Genomic DNA, 21,663 nt, shown 5'->3' on the forward strand with positions numbered 1-21,663 from the left:
GCCTATTGAAATTGCAACTACTTAAGGGTGTCCTGGCCCTAACCCTCTTTCCCTTCAAAATATAAAAACTACAGTTAAAAGAAATAAAACCTCTTTTGCATCCAAAAGTGTCTGGCACCCAATGACTTTCACCATCTTTGCACCCACTATGCCTCACAACCCACTACATATTGAAGGATGTCAACGGTCTGTGGCCTCAAAGGTTCTCATTAGACTGGAAGAGGTTAGGGATTCTGCTACATAGCTTTAAATAATGGTATAGTTTTATAGAGCCTTCCAGGAGGAAACAGTAGAAGCTGCATTTCCACAATAAGATAATAATTTTCCTAGCATAATAAAATAGCAAGGAGAGCAGGGTACGTATCACTCTCTTAAGAGCTAGAGAATCCACCAGGCCCAGCAATCTGTTGTTGATTTTAAATAGTCAGGAAAATGGGAGTAGAATGGTTGGTTACTATGGGCTAGTGGGCTTTGGTCATTACTTTTTAGTTGAATTAAATTTTATTAGGCCACACACAAACAAACAGAAAAGAATGAAAGGATGGGCCGGTATAAAAGGCTTTTCAGTCATTGAGTATCCACAGCAGATTGTAAAATGAGCATACCAGACCATCAGAAATGTGCAAAACTGTATTTTTGTGCCAGAGGCAATATCGCTTCTACGGGGTTGGAATTTTCCAGTGTGACTGTACCACCCAGCCTCTAGGGAATGGAAAACAATGCTGCTCAAAAATTAATTCCGCCACTTGTTGATTATCACATTTACGCAGATGCCATGGTCATGATGATGTTTTGCTGGAGGGGGTTTAAGGAGGGGCATCCTGAACAAATAAAGGCACATCACCACTGTCTCTTCTGAACAGTTTGTTTGATCGTCCAACAGTTTTTTTTTCCCCTGAGGCATCGATTTAGATCTATTCAAAATTTGAAAATGTCTTTTTTAAAAAAAGGTGGAATTGATGTAAATACGTCCGACATAGGTAAGAAATATTTTTTAATTCATATTATATTATTTTTACACTCATATTCACTACTCACTATATCCCTTACACCTGTCAACTAGAGTGCGTAATTTACTAACGAATGTATAACAAGCAAATATTTGTTGATTTATTAACCTGTTACAGATATTGCTGAGTTCTTTTCATGGGTTTAAGTACACATTTACTTTGCTAGACAAAGACCAATACACTAATCAGGAGGGTTGTATTATGCATATAGGTAAAGAAATGTATAATTCTACTCTGAGCAGCACATATTGACCTTTGCTAATTGAAGTTTAAGTTTAATTTGAGCCCCTTATCTAATAATTTAGCATTATGAAGGATACTGGAACATGGGAGAAGCATTCCACAGCTTGGAAAAATATCAAAACAACATAAAGGCTGCATGCACTGTATTTGTAGAGGATTCATGTGTGCAGTGTAGAAGACTACGTAGTCACTTATGTAATTGCTCACAGCTTTGTTCTGACTTCATCAAAGCATGCCAAAGAAAAACTGTTGGTTCCCCTTATGCACATGTAAAGGGGGGGGTATACACAATGAGAAAATCAGAAGAAAAATTCTGTACGAAGCTCGATCATTTGATTTTCGTCTAGTGTGTACACAACTTTTGGCATCCTATTCCGACTTTGCAAACCAAAATTTCCGAAGGGACAAACTTCAAAATATTCTTGTATGTGAACAGAACAAACAATTTTGGTTTCATCTGTAACATTTTCGTACGAGAAATATCTAATACAAAAGAGTTTGCATGATCAGAAACCAAAAAAAACTGAAAAAAAAAGCGCTGTCGTACGAGAATTTTCGTACATGATTTCTATCCTTGGTTCTGACTTGCTGTGAAACATCGAGGAAAACCGGGCGATTATTCGCCCGATTTTTTTATAGTATTATAGTATGTACCCGCCTAAAGCTACATATAGCAATGAAAGCCAAGTACCCTGGAGGCAAATGAAAACGTAAACTCTAATGCCCCGTACACACGGTCGGACTTTGTTCGGACATTCCGACAACGAAATCCTAGGATTTTTTCCGACGGATGTTGGCTCAAACTTGTCTTGCATACACACGATCACACAAAGTTGTGGGAAAATCCGATCGTTCTAAACGTGGTGACGTAAAACACCTACGTCGGGACTATAAACAGGGCAGTGGCCAATAACTTTCATCTCTTTATTTATTCTGAGCATGCATGGCACTTTGTCCGTCGGATTTGTGTACACACGATCGGAATTTCCGACAACGGATTTTGTTGTCGGAAAATTTTATAGCCTGCTCTCAAACTTTGTGTGTAGGAAAATCCGATGGAAAATGTGTGATGGAGCCTACACACGGTCAGAATTTCCGACAACAAGGTCCTATCACACATTTTCCATCGGAAAATCCGACCGTGTGTACAGGGCATTACACTGAAAGCCTCATGGTCTGTTAAATATTCACCCGCCGGCATTTTGTTATATCTGTTGGATAGCTACAAAATAAAAATAAAAATCTGTAGATTATGTCCGAAATTCCGGGCTGTCCTGTTTCTTGTGCTCACTTTCTGTGTCATCTTGATTAGCCTAATGAGACCTCACAGTTGTTTTCTTGAACTACAGAACAATTAGTTGTGGAGATAAAGATGAGGGGATGGGGTGAGATTCAGTAGTTTAGCAAAAGACAGCTGGGCAGGGCTGATACCACTCCACAAAATGCTGTGAGCTGTCACCCCACAACATAACTTAGGAGCTAAGTGCATTTCCAAAGGACCAACAGTTATTTTTCTATACTTGTAGGGTCTTTAAAGGAAAAAAAACATGGAGAAATGTGCATGTATTGCAGAGATGTGCCGACTAAGTTTCTATTAATTTTGTCTTGAGATAAGTTTTTGCTGCATTCACTAACACTGGCGTAAACTGTTCCAAGCAGTAAATCATAATGCAAATTTATTTGGTATTTGCTCGCCTGAGTCGATTTACGCACAGTCAAAATTCTTAAGCTCTGATGAAGGGGGAGTGTGATTTGCCCCCCCCCCCCCTCCGAAATGCATTGACTTTATTCTGCTATGAATCAATTTTATCATTAAATGACCTTGGACTCTTGAACATTTGGCGCTCTCTTTGGAATATATATATAAATATATATATATATATATATATATATATACACATATAGGCAGGCCATACACAGTGCAAATTTCTTTCCTGCAACCGAGGGTTGCAGGAAAGAAATTTGCACAGTTCCCCCATCAAGACAGTCAGTGCTGACAGGGGAATCCCTCCTGCCGAGCAATTGTCTGCTCCCAGCAGGGCAGGCGGGTGAAGCCACTGTAGCAACCGATAGCGATAATCCGGAAGGCTGGCTGTACCCAAGTTGATCGATTGATCAGATTGGTACATCCAGTCTGCCCATTACCGGTTCAAATCTCGTCCAGTTCCTGCTGAATTGGCCGAGATTCCAACTGTGTATGGCCAGCCATATGCTTTAAGCGAGCAGCTTAGAAGATCTTAACTGATTGCTACTGTTTTCTATCAGGTAAGGCTTGATAGACACTGCTGCTGGTAAACAGACGTTTAGGAGCAGTTGGGCATTTTTTTCAACTGCTCCTGAACTCTCCTCTGTTATCTTATCAGTACATGTACACAGGGTCGTTTATAGTAGTTTCTAGGCAGTTGCGTTTAGAGGCTTTTTTTGGAACCCAAAAAAATGTGTTCAGAAGCTGTGTTTAGAGGCATTTCAAATGCCAAATGCAGCTAAACGCAGTAACTTCATTTTTGGCTATTTAAAAAAAAAAAAAAAAAAAATGCTTCTAAACGCAAACGCGACAAAATGCAGCTAGAAGCGGCATGTAAACGCGGCAAAACAGACGTTTTAAACGTGGGTTACTATCTGTCAAGTTAAATCGTTCAAGAGAGGTTGTAAAAACATCCCCTTGTATATTAAGCCTAAGGAGGTGCTAGGGTTTTCTGCTAGCACTTCCACTGCTGCTCTCCACAGTATAAACATAAATACCTGGTGGAGCTGAGCATTCATGATTATGAAGATAGTGTTGGATGCAAAAGCCTGAGAATGGTCAGAATTTTTGCACCCCAGGCACAAAGGTTGTAGTATAGCATATGTATATAGACTATGGGAATTCCAATAAAAATAAGACGTGTAAAACTGGTTATCCTATCAGCCACAAACAGTAAAGCAGAGGTTTGCTTTAAATGCATACCATATATATGTATTCTGTATTTGTATCTCTATTAAATGGTACAATAATATACTGAGCCTGAAGTTGGAAAACTACAAAAAAATAACACCTTTGCTGCCCATATAAACTGTGTAACAACTGTTATTTTCTGTGCATAATAAAAATCAAAGTAGGGGTTAAACAGATTGGTAAGGGTGAAACAGATACATTCTATTTTTCCGTTTTGATTCTGATATTCTAATTAATAATAAAGCAGCAAGCTGGGGATTAAAGACATGGCCGCTTTGTTTTCAGTTAAAGTGATTGTGGATGTAATTTTTTTTTCCTCTTCTGTGGTTCCCCCCACTGGCGCTCCAGGTTCCCCCCCCCAAGCCAATTTTCCCAATAGCAATCCACTTACTATGGGGCACTCGTGTGGGCTCTATCGCAAACTGCATTATGTGCATCCATAGACACACACAGCGTGGCTCAGCTCCACCCCCGCTCTCTCCTCACAGGCTGTAATTGACAGCAGCAGGGGCGGCCCGTCCATTAAGGGCGCACGGGTGCTGCACCCCCTATCCATGCATCCAGCCCCCATGCAGGATGCCGGATGCATGAATTCCAGTGTTGGGGTGTTTTTTTAAAGCACGTGATCAGAGCCAAAGGATCTAATAGGCTTCAAAATAGTGTGGTCTCGGGTCACAGAGCACTGCAAACCGAGCCCACCCAGTTGTGTGACAATAGCGAATCAATGAGCGAAAAAGAACTCCCCTAACAATTGGGACTTTTTGGGCTCTGAGGAATGTACAAACACAAGGAAAACAATGTGTAAATATAAAGTATTTAGTGTTATCAAAAGTAGTTAAAAAATATATAATATTACATGTACAGTACACAATTACATAGAAAGAATGAGTGGTCGGAAGCCACAGGACAAAAATGAAGCCAATCAATGGTGGTACTGGAGATTGATACAAATAACCAAACACCAACACGTTTCGGAGATTTTCAAATTTTCAGCAGATTTCAAACCTCTTTTTTCATATCTATTGGTAAATGAATATTCGCTATTTTCACACTGAATCTCCTCCCCACCAATCAGGAAGTGGGTCTGAGACCCGTTTTCCCATTGGCAGAAAGGAGAAGCATTTCAATTGGCCACTGAGGAGGAGGGAAGAGACGGAAGCCACCAAGTAGGGGAAGCCGCCCGTGATGCCCGCCGCCTGTGAAGCCCACGGAGGAGAGCAGGGGAAGGGAAAGCCACCTGTGATGCCTGCCATAGATGGGGTAAGTGCTCCGCTCTAGACCCGACCGACTGGACTGGGGGGGTTGGCTGTGGGTGCACTGTTTGCTGCCCCCCCCCCCCCCAAAAAAAAAAATTACCACCAGCCACTACTGAGCAGAAGCCATTGCCTTCCACTGCTGCCTCAATGGCCAGTGAGGAGAGAAAGAGAGTAGAGAGATTTACTGCGCTGGATCAAGGTGGGGCTCAGGTAAGTGTAGGGGGGGGGGGGGGCGCTGCACACAGAAGGTTTTTTACCTTAATGCGGAGCATGCATTAAGATAAAAAAAAAATTACCTTTTCAACCACTTCAATTCTAGGTTAAAACACTTTAAAGGGCATCTGTGCCCTTTTCTGTGACATTAAACTATATACATAATCTCAAGAAACGGTAAAGTGCTCACTCACCTCTCAGAAACAAAGTGCTCACCAAGCCCTCACTCACCTCTCAAGCTGAATATACTGTAAAGTAAGTTATTTTCGAAGATCACAATAAAGACTGTAAAGTCAAGTTTCGGTTGGTTTCTATCTTTTTTTAAATGTTTGCTGTGTGTTAATGTAAGATTTAACTTGCCCAGGTCTATGAAATGAGCAGTTTTCTGGGTGCTAACATAGCACATATAAAGTGTGTCATTTTAAAGAGACCCAATATACCTGTATGCTCTAAGGTACCTGTACTGCTTCCAACTTTGCTGGAGAGCAGCCTGTCTCTTGTTCCACTGACCATACCAGCAGATCATATGATTTAATTGAATTTGATTGTTGCAAGCTCCATCATTTTTTTTTTTACATGATAGACATGACCAGTACGTGAATACCTGGATTCTCAATATGTGCTACCCAACCTTTAAACTCTCCTGTCCTAGAGGATTAGCATTCATCACTGAACTATGCAAAAATATTTTGACCAAGCAGTGAAAGCATTTTAAAATAAGTCATCATTCATGTCTGTAGCTATAGGCATTGATGATAAATTAATTCTCAAAGATCCCAACAGAGGCACTGAAATCTCAGGATTTTCTATGAGGGCCAGTTCACACCATGAATTGCACAGGAATGTGCTATGCGTTCCTATGCGATTCACACGCGATCCGGTGCAGTGCAAGTTCAGCCTATTCATTTGAATGAGTTGAAATCATGCTAGACAGCACAAAAAATAGTGCATGCACTACTTTATAGAAAAGTGATGGCAGAAAAAGACATTTTTTTTGTTTGTTTTTTTGTTAAGCTAACACTGACACCCACTGCAGATCTTAAGACCCCTTTCACACTGGGGCCGCGGCAGCATTGGTGATAAAGCGCTTTTCGGCCGCTAGCGGGGAGCTTTTAACCCCAAAGAAGGTGTTAAAAAACTCCCGTGTTGCGGTGCTTGCGAATCGCGTTTCAGGCACTTTGGAAGCAGTTTGGAAGCGCTGCCCATTCATTCCAATGGGCAGGGCGTTTTGGGAGCGCTAAATACAGCACTCCCAAACCGCCCCAAAGATGCTGCTTGCAGGACTTTTCAGAACATCCCACAAGCACACCACCTCAGTGTGAAAAGTCACACTTGAATGAATGGGAGGCAGTTTTCAGGCACTTATCAGAGGCTATTTCCAGCGCTAAAACGCCTAAAAACCACCCCAGTGTGAAAGGGGTCTAAGTGTAATGCATTTTAAACACAGTGCAGGAAGCATATATGGAACGGGTTTCCTGCATTGCATTTTGGTGTGAATTGGCCCTGAAGGAAGATCTTGGCAGCTTGCCCTCAGTTCTTTTTACATCCACTACCAATGCAAAAACTGATGAAAAATGAATTGTTTGTCAGTTTACATTTGTTTTTCATCTGATCCATTTTTTTAACGGAAGAAAAATAGAGCTTTGATCAGTTTCAAAAAACAGATGTTGACTGAAGCGGATATAAACTGATGTCGATGATCATCCATTTACATCTGTTTTTCCATCGAGATGCATTGATGTCTGTTTTTCATCCATCAACGGAAAAATGGACAAATGTGTGAAAGGGGCCTTAAAGAAAGAAAATGAATGCAGCCACCACATCTAATGATTGGTTTAATACCATTTTAAAGAGGAGGTCCACCTAAAAAAAAAAATATTAAAAGCCAGCAGCTACAAATACTGCAGCCGCTGACTTTTAATAAATGGACACTTACCTGTCCCAGGGTCCAGCGATGTTGGCAGCTGAAGCCGATTAATCACTTGGCTCTCGGCAGCTGCCGCCGCCATCCTAGGTGAGGGAATCAGGAAGTGAAGCGTTGCGCTTTCACTTCCCGGTTCCCTACTGCGCATGTGCGAGTCGCGCTGCGTGTCCTAACTGGTCCCCGCTATCTCCTGGGACCTGTGTGTTTCCCAGGAGACAGCAGGGGGGTGCGGGAAGGGGCGTGACTCTCGCAGGAGTCTATGCCCGGAAGTGGGTGCAAATACCTGTATTATACAGGTATCTGCACCCCCCTCCCCCCTGCCAAATGTGACACCGGAGGGGGGGAGGGTTCCGAAAAGCGGAGGTTCCATTTTTGTGTGAACCTCCGCTTTGATCCAATGTTTTCGATGCCATGAGCGATTCATGATTAAGGCCCCTTTTACACATGCGGTCCGTTTGTCCATTTTTCATTTGTCCATTGACGGAAAAATGGACATCAATGCATTTCTATGGAAAAACATCATCAGTTTTTTTTTTAAACTGATGAAAGCCTTATTTTTCTTCTGTTAAAAAAAAAAACCAGATTGGATGAAAAACAAATGTAAACTGACAAACGGTCCGTTTTCCATCCGTTTTTGCTCTGATAGAAAACCGTTGAAAACTTCATCCGTTTTTTCTTTGAAAAGACGTGACTGAACTGATGAACTGAATGGTCCGCATGTGTGAAAGGGGCCTAATTTTCATGTTCTTCCAGGTCATGTGATTCTAGACATCCAATTGTGGAAAGCAGAATGCACATCTAGAGGGACCTCCAATGCTGTTTTATTCTCAGTGCCGATCTACAGACATGTTGTTGTTGAAGCAATGCAGAGCAGACTGCAGACAGGCTGAATGTAAACAAAGCAATGTTTACAGTTATCTGGCTGTCAGTAAAACAAATTGAAATGGAGGATCTAACAGCATGTAAAATGAATGTTCAAATAATATTCTTTAAATATTATCACATCAGATAATGAAGCAATCAGCACATCCAAAGTATTTCGTTCAAAAACTCTTCTTTATTGATTTGCAACAATAAAATCAACAGTAACACATTTCATCCTGTCTGGTTTTCTTCCGTCAGGGTCTGGGGTAACAGCTTGGAAGCACATGCAAAAAGTACAGATTTCCAACATTAGGTCTCATTCATATAAGAAGTAGTGTAGCTCATTATGCTGCAGGCATATACTTGTACTTCAGGATGGCACACCTTATTTAGTGCCTGCTTCCAGGATGAAGCCTCCTTTGGCAACTCTGAGGAACCTCAATGTGCAAACACATGCAGGTCTGTCCATTTCACTTCACTGCAAGAGCATGGCAGTACAAAACAGTCAAACTCCCATTTCATAGCAATGTTTCGGACCACATCTAGCCCTTTATTAAGCTAGGAGCAAACTACGCACTAAAACGCAACAACCCAACATTTATATATCCTTCCAGCAATCAGAGTGTCAACATCGACCAACGGGTGGATCTGATGGGGAACATTCACCTATGTGTGAGCTAACACCGCTCTCACTAATAAACCAGGGGTCTGCAAACTTTCCAAGCAAAGGGCCAATGTATCAACTTCAGACTGTAGTGGGGCCAGACTGTGGTCAATGGGAGAAGAAAGTGTCTCAGCATCAGTGGGAGTAAACAATGCCTTATGCCCCGTACACACGATCGGACTTTCCGACAACAAAACCGTGGATTTTTGTTCAAAGGGTGTTGGCTCCAACTTGTCTTACATACACACGGTCACACAAATGTTGGCCAACAATTACGAACGTAGTGACGTACAAGACGTACATGATATCTCCATTACGAATGCTAGTTATATCTCCGGCTTGTACTTGATTCTGAGCATGCATGGATTTTTGTCCAACGGACTTGTTTACACACCATCAGAAAGTCTGACAACAAACATTTGTTGGCGGAAAATTTGAGAACCTGCTAGCCAACATTTGTTGGCAGAAAGTCCAATAACAAATGTTCAATGGAGCATAAACACGGTCGGACTTTCCTCCAACAAGCTCACATTCAACATTTGTTGTCGGAAAATCCGACCGTGTATACGGGGCATAAGGCTTGGTGGTCAGTGGGAGGAAAAAATGATGCCCTATTGTTGGTGCCAGTGGGGGGAATAGTGCCCCATCATTGGTGTCAGTGGCAGGAATAGTGCCCCATCATTGGTATCAGTGTTAGGAATAGTGCCCCATAGTTGATATCAGTGGGAAGAATAGTACCCCATCATTGGTGTCAGTAGAAGAAATAGTGACCCGTCGTTGGTGTCAGTGGGAGGAATCATGCTCTGTCATTGGTGTCAGTAGAAGGAATAATGCCCTATCATTGGTATCCGTGGGAGGAATAGTGCCCCATCGTTGTTATCAGTGGGAGGAAATAGTGCCCCATCATTGGTGTCAGTGGAGGAAATAGTGCCTCATTGTTGCTGGCAGTGGGAGGAATAGTGCCCCATCATTGGTGTCAGTGAAAAAGATAATTCCCCATTGCTGATGTCAGTGGGAGGAATAGTGCCCCATTACTGGTGTCAGTGGAAGGAAGAGTGCCCCATCATTGGTGTGAGTGGAAGGAATGGTGCCCCATCATTGGTATTAGTGGAAAGAACAGTGTGCTGTAATATTTGGAAACCACTGACGTAAACAAAAGCGATGGGATTGAAAAATAATCAATAGAAAATGATCATTAGCCCTGTTTTGTATAGCCCTGCTTGTGTAAAAAAAAAGAGGGAGCTTGTAATACAAAGACTGGCATGCGGATGTTTTTGTGTACTTGTCAGAATCATTGTGGTTTGTTTCCATTCAGCTCGGTCCTTCACATCATAGGTAATAAAAACACATCTACAATGCACTTTAACAAAAAACAAAGCAAATGGGTTGTGTGGGAATGTAGAGTAGCTTAAAATGACATAACACCAATGGTATTTGTAGCTCTATGCTGAAAAATAAATGTTGAAACTGACGATAAAAGCAGCACAGCCTTTGCAAACAATAATAGATACAATGTCTTTTTTGTATGTGTATCATTTAATGCAGCTGTGTCATTATTAAAAATCACAAAATGCATTTGTAAGTGCAACAAGTATAAAGATATGAACATCACTTATCAGGCTCTCGTAATCTGTATAGCAGTACTTAGACAGGGAGAAGGTGGGAAAACACTAGTAGCCAATAAGGTGAACTGCATGCAAACATACTAACAGGTAACATGCTGACAGGAGGAGAGAGCAGAGGATAAGGTAACCAATTGCTGCTCCTTCTCTGTCCAAATACAGGATGAGGGCGGGAAGGTGACTAGGCTGTACTTTTTAAATGCAGTAGAGATAACAGTGCATTTACACTAGTGAATGCACCACGGCCGCTGTTACCAACGAGAACCCCAGTGGGGTTCCTGCGATTAGGTGCGAGTAAGCAGCTCCAGTAAAAGCAATGGGATTCTGCAGGCTGTTGCAGCTAATCGCACCCACTCACAAAAAGTTACTTTTTTTACCAAAAAGTATTGGGACGCCTGCCTTTACACATACATGAACTTTAATGGCATCCCAGTCTCAGTCCGTAGGGTTCAATATTGAGTTGGCCCACCTTTTGCAGCTATAACAGCTTCAACTCTTCTGGGGAGGCTGCCCACAAGGTCTAGGAGTGTGTCTATGGGAATGTTTGACCATTCTTCCAGAAGCGCATTTGTGAGGTCAGGCACTGATGTTGGATGAGAAGGTCCGGCTCGCAGTCTGCGCTCAAATTCATCCCAAAGGTGTTCTATGGGGTTGAGGTCAGGACTCTGTGCAGACCAGTCAAGTAAAGTTCCTCCACCCCAAACTCGCTCATCCAAGTCTTTATGGACCTTGCTTTGTGCACTGGTGCACAGTCATGTTGGAACAGGAAGGGCCATCCCCAAACTGTTCCCACAAAGTTTAAATTGTCCAAAATGCCTTAGTATGCTGACACCTTAAGAGTACCCTTCACTGGAACTAAGGGGCCAAGCCCAACCCCTGAAAAACAACCCCACACCATAATCCCCCCTCCACCAAATGATTTGGACCAGTGCACAAAGCAAGGTTCCTAAAGACATGGATGAGCGAGTTTGGGATGGAGGAACTTGACTGGCATGAATGGAATGAATTTGAGCGGAGACTGTGAGCCAGGCCTTCTTGTCCACATCGGTGCTTGACCTCACAAATGCGCTTCTGGAAGAATGGTAGGCGTCCCAATACTTTTCGCAATATAGTGTATGTCCTGCGTCCAGCACTGATCACTCACATGTAATCGCTACTTGAGAGATTACATGCAAGTGGGCACGATTAGGTGCTTTCAATGGGGCAATTGTCAGAAACCATGAACCAGACCGAGACAGAAGTACAGTAAAATAAAAAGGTAAATAGAGTAAGCGTAGTCAAAGCATAGCCATAGTCCAGTAACCAGATTGGGTAATCAGCCAGGCCAGAAGTCAGGGATCCAAGTAGAGGAACAGCAAGCAGGATAAGGAGCCAGAAGGGATGTCAGAAAAGCCAGTCTTTAAACAGGAACGCAGGAGATGGTTTCTTGTGATGTGACAAAGGCGAAGGCAGGAATGAAGTGAGCTGGAGATCTTTAAGTAGGCGGGACTGACGAGCAGATCCACAACAGCTGGTTAACTGTGGAGAGAGATGAGAGCTGGCAATTAGCCGACAGCTGAGCGGCCAGCTCAGAGGAGGAAGGGCTGATCCAGCCCTGACAGCAATGTAGAAAAAATGATCCGCACTCCGGTTGTTGCTCTTAAAATGTCTTCATTTTATTGAATAGCTTTCAATGGGGCTTCCTACTCAATCACAGGAACCCTCACTGGGGTTTTCACAGGTAATCATAACCAGGGTGCATTCTCAAATGTGAATGCACCCTAAATCATTTCAACTGCCTGGCTGTGCTGTCTGCCAGGGGCATGTAAATCAGGACTGGGTGGAAAGAAACGCATATCCTTTGATAGGTAAAACTACTACCATATATGCATTTCATTCGCATATTTAGCTGTTTACAATATAATAACAACACAAAATGTGCACTTAAATTCACCTTGAATTGAAGAAACAATGTGAAATCCTGCAGCTACTAACACAACGTCCTGACACAAGACATACAAATATGAATAGAAAAATGTGCAGCAAGTACAACAATATATATGTGATGCCCTAAATGGCTTGTATGTGATATACCTACATAATTGAAACATATATGAAATACACATGTGACTTCATGTATGACGAAACGCGTAGGGAGGAGCCTTGGCGTATGTCAGCACACATGTGCCCAGACAGCAGCCACCTTTTGATATTGGTGCATTGGAATTTCTCACTGTATACAGCACTGTGGATTGCAATTTATGTAGTAAGTGTACATTTTTTACATTTGCGGTTTTACACTATAGGGAGTCTGTTTATTCCCTTAAATGCCCTACATATAAAATCGAGGTCTGGGAGTCGGTGATCACCTGGGTGTCAGGATTCACCAACTGGGAGACCAGATACATGTAGCTACACACAGAAACTGGGACCAGACCATCTATGTATATCTTTAAAGTGAGATTTATTTACAGTGAACAATAACCACACACCAACAGCAATAAACATGAGAACGTGTGAAAGTCAAAACTGAACAACCAAAATGCAGAGACTTAACAACTAACTAACTATACAAATACCTACACAGGGAATATACAGGGCAGGGAGAAAACTGGGGGAGCAGATGGGAAGAAGGCAAACAAGACTGAGAAAGGAACAAAGCAACAGGGCACTGGATACAGGGCAAGATCAATGGTAAATGGCAACAGAGTCTGGCAGCAACACAGCAAACATGGACAAGGCAGGAGCAGCCAAAACACTGAGGCAAGGAGCCATATGAGCAAGGAGCCATAGCAAGTGGTATTTAAGTTCCCTCCCAGTAGGTGTGGCCAGGTGGAGCTGAATGCTGGAACCTGCTGATTGCTGGGAGACACCTGCTGGTGGACACTGGAACAGCAGCAATCGGCCCAGAGCACCACAGTGCCACCAGCAGGCGAACTCAATCCCAACACTGGGAGATCTGGTGACACTTGCTATATTGTGCTGGGAAACTGGAGGAGCTGGGAGCCAAGGAGGATTCATGTAAAGAAAGCTGTTTTGATTGCCCTTGTATTCAAGGGTCAGTATATTCTGGTAAACCTTTCCTGTGCACCATGTTGGGTGAAACACTGGAATCCTATATGCTGCTGCTTTTATCATTGGCCTATCACATATCATTGGCATATCACATGCTTTTTGGCAGAAATAACTGTGTATTTCACATACAGTATGTTTCAGTTGTGGGTAGATCACATAGGAGCCGGTTAAAGCATCACATGTTGTAGTGCTGCACATTGTTTCCATTGATATTTAGCTGCCTGGAGCTTAGCTTTAAAATGTAACTGTACTTTTTAGAAAATATTGAGAATTGCACATCCCATCATGTCTCTGCATATAGAGTCAGGTATCTTTATAAAATCCCAGTGGTGTTTTGTATTGCCTGGCTAGCCAGCAGTCAGTGTTTATATGTGTGTGAAAATATGGCATTCTTTGTGGCCATCGAGTAAAATGACCATCCCCAACAACTTTGCACATTTACCCGGAATGTCTTTATAATCCAAGGCTGTGCCCGCCTCATGCCTGCCTTCACAGATAATGCCAAAGCTCCACAGTCATGAAGACTGCACAATCTCAAGGGTAGGCCAGGACAGTTGTTATTCCTGATTATTTGAAAAGATGTGATGTGCAGAGAGGAGACTGAATCCATTTTTTTTCACAGATATCAGGCTGGGTTCACACCATCGCCGCATGTGGCTTACAGCAGGGGTCCGGTGCGTCCTGGTTCACCATTTCAGGTCCGATTTCAGCCCAAATTTTTGTCTGAATTCGGACCTAAAACTGACCAAAAGACGCACAGGACCCCTGTGCAAATTTGCACCAGAGATATGTGAACCGGCTTCATTGAGAGTCGGTCAAAATCTCCTGCTATTGCAAATTGGATGTGGGGAATCGTGTGAACCCAGCCTAAAGGTACAATTTAAAGGCAAACCCACTACAGATGTATAAAACAATAATACTAAAATGTGCTCATTTAATTGCACCAGTGTTCAAAATGGCTATGGATTTATCTATCAACTGCTGCCAGGCTATGCTATGCTGTGCTAGGGTCATCTTTCATATTTTCATGGAAGCACATGTTTTTGGGAGGAAAAACATACTTCCTTGGATGCTTGTATAATAGCCTAGCGTAAACTGACAGTAGTGACATAACTGTCCCTGATTTCGAGGGACTGTCCTTCATTTGGAGCAATGTCCCTCTGTCCCTCATTTGTCCCTCATTTTGATCTGATCTGTATAGATATATATATATATAAGATGCACTTTTTATCTATCAAAAAGTGTTTTCATCTGATTTCTAAATTGTTGCATTTGTAAATCCCAAAAGCCAATATAAAGGAATAGTAGTGGTAAAAAAAAAAGCACTTGTGAGTTTAACCAATCTTGTTTTTTGTACAATTCTCCTTTAAGGGGGCGTGGCAAATGGTGTGTCCTATGCCTGCATACTTTTGGTGATAGGTGTCCCTCATTCCCGTCTCAAAAAGTTGGGAGGTATGGTAGTGACAATATGAATAGGATTTTGTCAACGGTACACTCTGCTGCCTCTGTTCAGGGTGTGCCTTCAGGAATCAGGCTTTGCTATGTCTTGTGCTGGTCTCTCTGCAGGTGTAACCGCACCCAGATCTAGGTGATGGCATTGGCTCTTCATCCTTCTACCCGTGTCATACATGCTGGAACTCATACTCGCTCTCACCACACCTAGATGTACTACTAAAACATTCATGATCGCACCTGTGCAAGCTTCAGAGACCAATAAAAACTAGCAAGACATTTAATACTGACATATTTGTTGTACTGTATGTCTTTATATAACACTGGTAAATTAAAAAAGAAAAAAAAAAAATACAAAAAAAAATAATCTTTTTTCTATAACAATTGTCAGCTCCTATACATCAACAGATACTGGAACTCTGCACAACAAATTTAAACTGAAGTTTCAATGCATACATACATCATTCTACAGTCTGGAAATTGCAGTGATCTGAAAGGATTGGCGGTCAGCAGAGTAAACCTGTCATAATAGTCATTTTGGGGCTTCCATCAGGGAGCTCCTGATAAAATTGGTTTCATTGATTTCTGTGTCATGCTCCTGGAACAAGTACACAGATCAGACAAGTCAAAGCCAAGTCACAAGTCAGCGAATCAAACTGTAAAAGCAAGAAGGTCAGCACAGCAGCCAGGAAACTTGCATTTTCAAAGCAGAGGGCAGCAGGGAATCGTGTATGTTTGTATTGCAACAAGTTTCCTTTTCCTTTTATACCTTGAGAACCAAACCACAGTAGAACAATGAATGCACCTAACAGAAGCTCTCTTTTTTTTAGATAGCTATTACAGTCCTTATTTCAATTTGGAGTTCCTATAAAAAATGCCATAAAAACATGTTGTATATGTTAAATGCAGCTACAGCTTGATACACACAGCTGTATATAACAGAAAAAAATATAATTGTGTTCAATTTTACTTAACATTTTATTTCTAAAGAAAAGTGAAATTCTATTTGCATAAATGTTCTTATATTTTTGTAGTGAAACAAGGAACAGATGCCGCGAAGGAAACTGCCCAACAGGTTGCAGAAGAGGGCCAAAAAATTGGTCAAGAAGGCAAGTTATATTATTATAATATTACAATATTAGAACATAAAATTGTCTGAAAGTGGATTTCTGTATAAGTATATTAAAACTGAGTGCGTTTAAATTTTTCCCTAAAACTATTTATCTGTACCTGCCCAAATATTTTGTAGTCCCCCTACTATCACCACCATAAAAAAAATAAAGAGCTAATAGCTTCTTTTACACGTGGCGGTCATGGTCTCTACATTTTATAGGGCAATTTTTGCCTTGTTTTTATCACAATTTAAGTCATTACCATAGTACTTCTAATAAATAGTAAATTGTTTTATATCACAATTTAAGTCTTTACCATAGTACTTCTAATAAATAGTAAATTGTTTTATATCACAATTTAAGTCTTTACCATAGTACTTCTAATATATACTGAACTTTTGTTTTATATTTCTATAGTTTCTAGTGTCTTGACACTTGACTAAAATGTAGAATGTCTACATTTTCTGCAAACACTTGTCCCTGTCTGTTAAAAAAAAAAAAACAAGAGAATGAAGTTAAGCTGCTCATGCACTAGTAGATTTTCAAATTAAAAATACACATACGATGACCTGATGGATGTAATTTGAAAGAACTTTAAAAAAAGTTTGCTTTTAAGATTTGTTTTTGGAGTTAAGTGGATTTTCCAGAACGAAAACCATGTCTACTGTTAGAAATGTGATCATTAAAAATAAATCCACAAAATATATGGTTTGAATTCCCTATGACATAGTATATTCAGAGGTGTCTACTTGATTCCATAATCGTTTGTACATTTTTATTGCCCAATGTCCCTTGACATGGGTAGGGAGGGGAGTAGGATTCAGTGTATGATATTGGTCAGGAGGTACCTTTGGCCAAACTGAAACACCAGCATTGGCCTCCCAGCTGTGGGTAGAATTTGAAAAGAATGGATGGTTTCCTGTACAAATCAGTGATGATTTTGTAATCCTGATCTCCTGATATCTACTGCAGATAGATGCCTTATGGGTAAAAAAAAAAAAAAAAAACATAAGCTCTGAATTTGCCCTAGGGTACTGGTACCGAATGCCCATTCCTTTGGTTTATACATCTTTGTTCAATTGAGCAGAATTAGGCTTTTCTGTTTTTCCTATATGTATCTTGTGCAAAACTTAAATTAAAAAGAAAGAAATCCGATCAATCAAGAAAAAAATCCCCATCCAACTTCCATTAATCCAGAATTTTCTTGTCACTGCTGTTTAAAACGAATTTCGATTTGACCCCACTAAAGATTAGGAAAAACATTTTCATATGAAAATGTACTAGTGTATGACCAGCTTAAATCTCAGTTTATTTCTGTTGTGAGAAGAAAATAAGCAGAATTGGGAGAAGTGAACAGTTGGGGGGAAGTTTTTCTAACCTAGTATGGCTGTTTGTGAAGACAGCCGGGTCTCCCATACAATTGTTGCCCTCTCCAGCCATTTCATTGTCTATGGGTAAACTTATGTTGATCATAGTCTTTGAAGTTTATGTAAACCCTAACAAAGAAACTCTCATATTTGGTATAAAAGTTAATTATATCATTGGACATGTTTTTTTATATCTGTTTCATAAGTGTAAAAATACCTGCTGATCCTAAAAGAAATGTACTCTGCTGCATTATCTCAAGTTGTCTTACCTTGCGGCCTTGATTATCTATGTGATCTAAAGAACATTTCCATCGAAGTTATGGAAATGAAGAGAGGGGAAGGTGTTTTGTAATTCTGTCCTAGGATCACAACACTGCAGCCCCATAAACATGGTCAGTGAGCACTGTCATCCTTGGACAGGGAGTATGTTGGTGGTAGGATTACAGCAAAAATATTAAAGTTTTGTTCTTGGGTTTAGATATACACTCATGGCCACTTTATTAGGTACACTTTGCTAGTATCAGGTTGGACCCCCCTTTGCCTTCAGAACGGCCTTAATTCTCTGTGGCATAGCTTCAACAAGGTTTTGGAAACATTTCTCCGAGATTTTGGTCCATAGTGACCTGATAGCATCACGCATTTGCTGCAGATTTGTCAGCTGCACATCCATGATGCCAATCTCCCATTTCACCACATCCCAAAGGTGCTCTATTGGATTGAGATCTGGTGACTATGGAGGCCATTGGAGTTCACTGAACATATTGTCATTGACACCACCTCCACCAGCCTGAACCTCTGATACAAGGCAGGATTGATCCATGCTTTTATGTTGTGTACGCCAAATTCTGACCCTTCCATCTGAATGTCGCAGCTGAAATCAAGACTCATCAGACCAGGCAATAATTTTTCCAATCTTCTATTGTCCAATTTTGGTGAGCCTGTGCGAATTGTAGCCTCAGTTTCCTGTTCTTAGCTGACAGGAGTGGCACCCGGTGTGGTCTTCTCCTGCTACAGACCATCTGCTTCAAGGTTTGATGTGTTGTGCATTCAGAGATGGTATTCTGAATACCTTGGTTGTAACGAGTGGATATTTGAGTTACTGTTGCCTTTCTATCATCTGAAACCAGTCTGTCCATTCTCCTCTGACATCAACAAGGCATTTTCGTCTACACAACGGCCGCTTACTGGATATTTTCTCTTTTTTCAGACCATTCTCTGTAAACCCCAGAGATAGTTGTGTGTGAAAATCCCAGTAGATCAGCAGTTTTTGAAATACACAGACCAGCCCCTCTGGCACCAACAACCATGCCACGTTCAAAGTCACTTAAATCCCCTTTTTTCCTCATTATGGTGCTTGATTTGAACTTCAGAAAGTAGTCTTCACCACATCTAGATGCCTAAATGCATTGAGTTGCTGCCATGTGATTGGCTGATTAACAATTTTTGTTACCAAGCAACTGAACAGGTGTACCTAATGAAGTGGCCGATGAGTGTACTTTAAAGTACCTCATCCTTAGTTTGTACGAACAAGCTGGCAAGCCACTTCTGGCCAATATAAAGACCCACATGCACAAGGATTGTTGTTGTGTTTGTTCTGCCTTTGGTCACATTTACAAATTAACCCCACCTGTACTGTGCAGGCAGATTGTCCTTATCAATTGTAACTAGATTTGATTACTAACAGGCTAGGCTTCTTGCATAGTATGTTAATAAAGACAGACTCACGCTGACATTGTTCAAAAAAAGACCTGCTGAGAAGGCTATGTTCCATGGACTGTAAGCCCCGGTTCACACAGGGGCGGCATGACTTGCAGGTCGCCTCACCGAGGCGACCTGCACACGACTTCCACGGTGACTTGCAAAACGACTTCTGTATAGAAGTCTATGCAAGTCGCCTCAAGTCGCCCCCAAAGTAGTACAGGAACCTTTTTCTAAGTCGGAGCGACTTGCGTCGCTCCTATTAGAACGGTTCCGTAGTACAGAACGGGAGGCGACTTGTCAGGCGGCTGGGTCGCCTGACAAGTCGCCCCTGTGTGAACCGGCAGTAACAATAAAACTGTGAAAACAAGACATTTCAAATTTTTTTATAGTAGCCAACAAAAGGATGGGGTAATGGGGAGGAGAAGAATAGGTTTGGGGGAAGGCGGTATCAAGGACTTAACAGGATAAACTTGAGGAGAGCGGAGCCGACAACCTGAGTAGAGGAAAGTGAGGGAAAGGGGGCATGGGAGACAAATAGAGATAAAGAAAGGGGACTGGTGAGATTGAGTGAAAGAAAAAAAGGAAGGGGGCAGCAGTGAGAGGTGTGTTGGTGAACTAGTGTATGATATTGGTCAGAATTCACCCCCAGGAGGTATCTTTGGCTAAATTGAAACACCAGCATTGGCCTTCCAATGGATAGAATTTGAAAAGAATCGATCGTATCCTGAACAAATCAGTGATGCTTTTGTAATCCTGATCTCCTGATATTTACTGCAGATAGATGGGTAAAAAAGTAGTGCCTTATTTTTTTGATAATTTTAAGTGTAATGTCTTTTTCCCACTATCAGAAGAATGAGAGTTTCGGCAAGGAGTTAAGCCTAGTACACACAATCGGATTTTCCAACAGGAATTGTGTGATGACAGGCTGTTGGCGGAAAATCTGACCATTTGTACACTCCATCAGACAATTGTTGACCAACTTTCCGTGGACAAATGTTGGATGGCAGGTTTACAAATTTTCCGCGGACAACGGTGTGTTGTCGGATTTTCTGAGTGTGTGTACACAAGTCCGTCGGACAAAAGTCCAAAGTACAAACACGCATGCTCGGAATCAATGTTCACCAAACACAACATTAGCAGAAGGTGCCCAAAGGGTGGTGCTAAAGGGATGAAAAAACATGTAGTACTTCACTACGTTCGTGTTTGTTTGCCAATAATTGTGTGCCGTTTGTATGCAAGACAAGTTCCTGGCCAACGCCCTTCGGACAAAAGTCCGACGCTTTGTCTGTGGAAAATCCAATCGTGTGTACGAGGCTTAAGAGTACAACAAAAGATAGTAAGATGTAGAGAGTGACTTTTATATGGAACCTCACCCCTTGCACAGCTCCTCAAATATAAAGACAGTTCTAACAAACCTGTGGGGTTTGGAGCAGGAGTGGAGCAAATGGGGTAACAGGGATTGCCTCCAAAGAGTTAGAGAGGTCAGGGTTGGTGTGGAGTTCTTCTAAGGTTATCCAAGTACTGGTGGTAATGAATTTGTCTGCCCACAGGTAACCTCTACAAAATTCAAGGTTTAAACACATGATACCACAATGTTAAAGTGTGGCTCAGCTATTTATTAAAAGGAACTCCACCTAAAACTCCTTTCAGTTTTTGACAGAGTTCAAAAATTAAACCTGATGTGGGTTCCAAACCTTTTTCACTTCAAATGTTCAACTTTAATTGACTAAGTAATGAATTTATTGGTTTCATTTTGTTATGCAACTCTGATTATATTTTGGTAGTCACCCAGCCTCGGTTAACGCTGTCTTTCTCTCTCTCTCTCTAGTTATAGACAAAGGATGTCAGGTTGCAAAGGATGCTGGTGAAAAGGCAACAGCAAAAGTGAAATGTGGCTTCAAGAAGTGAATCTATGTACAGAGCTGGCATTTTGTTGTTTAACTGATTTATCAAATTTAAACCATTTTAAATATATTTTCTTTGATTAAATGTACAAAATCCCAAATCAAGTATCATGATGACTTGCAAATAAAGCCTTAAGTCTATTCTTTTTCTTGTGCGATTCTTTAAAGCTTGTACTTGATCAGTTGTCATACTTTAGCACTGTTAAAAAGCAGCATGGACGTAACCAGTTTTGCCAACCTACCAGATTGAAATTTACTGACACGACACCTAAAATTTACTGGCACAGCCACGTTTTTACTGGCATTTTCAAAAGTTACCAAAATTAGTTTTAAGTGCACATT

The 21,663-nt window shown here is 41.4% G+C and overlaps 1 long non-coding RNA gene across 1 annotated transcript; it reads left to right on the forward strand.

The window, feature by feature from the left end:
- Nucleotides 1–778: 778 nt before the first annotated feature.
- On the forward strand, nt 779–21,462 carry LOC141106197 (uncharacterized). Its single transcript, XR_012235692.1, has 3 exons — nt 779–980; nt 16,272–16,346; nt 21,246–21,462. It is a non-coding gene; the product is annotated as an uncharacterized lncRNA (long non-coding RNA).
- Nucleotides 21,463–21,663: the final 201 nt, after the last annotated feature.

The sequence above is a fragment of the Aquarana catesbeiana genome, linkage group LG08 (genome assembly GCF_042186555.1).
Source record: "Aquarana catesbeiana isolate 2022-GZ linkage group LG08, ASM4218655v1, whole genome shotgun sequence".
In the NCBI taxonomy this organism is placed as follows: Eukaryota; Metazoa; Chordata; class Amphibia; order Anura; family Ranidae; genus Aquarana; species Aquarana catesbeiana.